Source organism: Bos indicus x Bos taurus, chromosome 7 (assembly GCF_003369695.1).
Source record: "Bos indicus x Bos taurus breed Angus x Brahman F1 hybrid chromosome 7, Bos_hybrid_MaternalHap_v2.0, whole genome shotgun sequence".
Classification (NCBI taxonomy): domain Eukaryota; kingdom Metazoa; phylum Chordata; class Mammalia; order Artiodactyla; family Bovidae; genus Bos; species Bos indicus x Bos taurus.
Genome location: NC_040082.1, coordinates 107,109,216 through 107,113,006, shown reverse-complemented (window position 1 = coordinate 107,113,006; position 3,791 = coordinate 107,109,216). Strand labels below are relative to the sequence as shown.

The following is a 3,791-nucleotide window of genomic DNA, read 5'->3' as shown; positions in this document are numbered from 1 at the left end:
TTAACCCCTGGTTCACCAGGGAAGTCCCAAGGCTGCTACATTTTAATCCTGAATTATGTGATTATCCCCAGACAGGTAAAAAAAAAATGTATAAACTGATGGCTATCTGGCATTATAATATGATGATATTACTTCTAAGATGATATTAAACCTCATTTTAAAATTTACTTTTTATTAGTTTTTATTGGAGTATAGGGGCTTCCCAGGTGGCACCAGTGGTAAAGAAGCCCCTGCCAGTGCAGGAGACATAAGAGACCTGGGTCCAATCCCTGGGTCGGGAAGATCCCCTGGAGGAGGAAATGGCAACCCACTCCAGTATTCTTGCCTGGAGAATCCCATGGACAGAGGAGCCTGGCGGGCTACAGTCCACGGGGTCACAAAAAGTCGGACACGACTGAAGTGACTGAGCACGCATAGTTGCTTTACGGCATTGTGTTAGTTTCTGCTGTACGACAAAGCGAATCAGCTACACATATACATATATCCCCTCTTTTCTGGATTTCCTCCAATCCCATTCCTGAGCATATACCCAAAGAAAACCATAATCGAAAAGATATATGCACCCAAATACTCACTGCAGCACTATTTACAATTGCCAGGACATGGAAGCAACCTAAACGTCCATCCAAAGAGAAATGGATAAAGGTGTGAAACAGGTATGCAATGGAATGTTACTTAGCCGTAAATGGAACAAAATCATGCCATTTGTTGTGGATGGACCTAGAGACTGTCATACACAGTGAAGTAAGTCAGAAAGAGAAAAAAAAATATTGTATAATAGTACTTATATGTGGAATCTAGGAAAATGATACAGAAAAAGCAGAAATAGAGACATAGATGTAGAGAACAAACTTATGGATACCAAGAGGGGAAGGACGGGTGGGATGAACTGGGAGATTAAGACTGTCTGTCATAAACTCACTGCTGTGTATTATAAAATAGATCACTAATGAGAACCTACTGTATAGCACAGGGAACTCTACTCAGTGCTCTGTGGTGACCCCTTGTTACCTTTTAAATAAGAGCTCTGAGCCATGGGACTCAGCATTACCCAGAGGAGCTTCATCACTCCCTGTAAAGGAGTCAGGAGGTGACCCATCAGCATTACGCAACTGAAGAAGAGTAACAGGGTTAAAGTCATCCCAGCATAACAGCAGTACAAGCGGAGCAGTTAGCAAAAGGACTTCACAGGATGTGAGGCAGCTGGCTGAGAAATGTTAAGTGTGATGAAAATTCAGGAGGGCTTCTACTGATTGAGGTACAAAATTGGTTAAAGAAGATCCCACAATGATTTTCTCAGTGGCCTTCATCAAAAAAGCAATGGCAGTAATGGCCCTAAGGCAAAGTGGGTTATCCCCATGCAGCAAGGTCCAGCTTCTGGCTGTAACACTCTATGGGTTGCTCTTTCCCTGGGGGCGGAAGCTTCGGTGCATTCAGGATTCAGCTCTACCCGTCACCCACTGCCATGGCCAAGGAAGGCATTGCTGCTGGAGGTGCCATGGACGTTCATACTGCTCTGCAAGATGTGCTGAAGACAGCCCTCGTCCACTGTGGCCTAGCACATGAAGTCTGCACAGCTGCCACAGCCTTAGGTAAGCGCCAAGCCCATCTGTGTGTGCATGCATCCAGCCGTGATGTCAAGCTGGTGGAGGCCCTTCGTGTTGAGCACCGAATCAACCTGATTAAGGTTGATGACAACAAGAAACTAAGGGAATGGGTAGGCCTCTGTAAAACTGACAGAGAGAGAACACCCCTATAAAGTGGTTGGTTGCGGTTGTGTGGTGGTTAAGGGCTATGGCAAAGAGTCTCAGGCTAAGGATGTCACCCAAGAGTACTCCAAACATAAGAAATGATGAAATTAAAAAACTGGGTTCTTGTTTTAAAAAAAAAGTGCTCTGTGGGTTGATGATGGTTCCTTTGTTTTTGGGTGAGTACCTCAAGGGCATTCCCTTTCTTTTCACACACAAAAAAGAAAAATGGAATCTGATCATTACTATCCCCAAGAGAAGGTTGGTTCAGCAAACCTTTTCTTAAGGCCTTAAAGGTTATATTATTCAGTTCTTCCCATAAAATTGGGTACGGGTTATAGTTAAAAAAATAATAATAATACAGAGGTTTGGCCATAAAACAGAAATTTGGAATCCAACTTCACTAATAACTGACTAAGCCCAAGAAAACCTTGCAGTTGGGTTTTGGGAAACTTAGGACACCATGAAGCCTCTCTGGATCAAGGTGTAGCCCTTCTTCTGATATCAGATGCCCTAAATATCAAAGCTGGGTTTGATCAAATTGCAATTTTTCTTTGGTGATTTTATATCCCTTTAAGGCTAAAAGTTTTAACAAGTGGAGAGTGTCTTCGGTGAGGAGGCTCGAGAAAGAGAGCAAAGATGCAAATCATGCACATATTACGATTGAATAGAACCTCTTGGGAACCTAAGTCATACAGCCTTTAGGATTTGTGAAACTCCCAGTAAAACCCCGAGGCATTACTGTTCCAGGTGAATTAATTTTCTTTCCAAGTGAGAGCAAAAGGTATCAGCTAGCTCTACCAACTGAAGTTGGAGGACTTCCCTGGTGGCTCAGACTGTAAAGCGTCTGCCTACAATGGGGGAGACCCAGGTTCAATCCCTGGGTCGGGAAGATCCCCTGGAGGAGGAAATGGCAACCCACTCCAGTATTCTTGCCTGGAAAATCCCATGGGCGGAGGAGCCTGGTAGGCTACAGTCCATGGGATCACAAAGAGTCAGACTTCATGTTCTGAGCTGAGCAACTTCATGTTCATGTTCACCAAATGAAGTATGGAATAACTGAAGCACAGCACGAATCAGTTACAATTCTTTACGAATCAGTAAAGAATTGGCTTCCAGGGGGAATGGACGTTAGGACGAGGGTTAGGAACAACAGGGTGTCAAGGGATAACAATGACAATGTTGTTTATTGCTCAGAGGTTTGGACACACCTCCACCCTTGGCCCTTAGGTTTTATCAGTGATGAAACAGGAGTGGTACAGGGTCCAGTGCAGGAGATAACAAGGCCTTGAGCTTTGTAAGCTTCTATAATGGGCTTTCGGAGAAGGCAATGGCACCCCACTCCAGTACTCTGGCCTGGAAATCCCATGGATGGAGGAGCCTGGAAGGCTGCAGTCCTTGGAGTCGCTGAGGGTCGGACACGACTGAGTGACTTCACTTTCACTTTTCACTTTCATGCATTGGAGAAGGAAATGGGAATCCACTCTAGCGTTTTTGCCTGGAGAATCCCAGGGATGGGGGAGTCTGGTGGGCTGCTGTCTGTGGGATCTCACAGAGTCGGATATGACTGAAGTGACTTAGCAGCAGATAATGGGCTTTATGCCTTTAAGGGCTTCTTATAGTGCTATATTGGAGAAGGAAATGGCAACCCGCTCCAGTACTATTGCCTGGAAAATCCCATGGACGGAGGAGCCCAGCAAGGGTCCTCCATTTGAGTCCATGGGGTCGCAAAGAGTCGGACATGACTGACCGACTTCATCTCACTTCATAGTGCTATATATGTACATTCTGGGAAGAGGTTTTGAGGGATATATTTGAATCTTGATGGGAGATACATGTGAATTTTTCCAAAATCAGTTGGACATTTTGTCCAAAGGAAGATGGTACCTAATCCAATATGGACAAATTATCAAGTGTTTGACTGACAAAGAATCAGCTCTGCCATCAGATACAGAGCAAATAAAAGGTGTCAGAAGGTCATTTAATTTACCTGATTGACCACTTTGATGACTGCTGCCAAATTCTGGAATTATTTCCTCTCTT

General features: G+C 44.4%; 1 pseudogene; it reads left to right on the top strand.

Moving 5' to 3' along the window:
- The first annotated feature begins 867 nt into the window (after positions 1–867).
- Positions 868–2,576, top strand: LOC113896213 (annotated as a pseudogene).
- Positions 2,577–3,791: the final 1,215 nt, after the last annotated feature.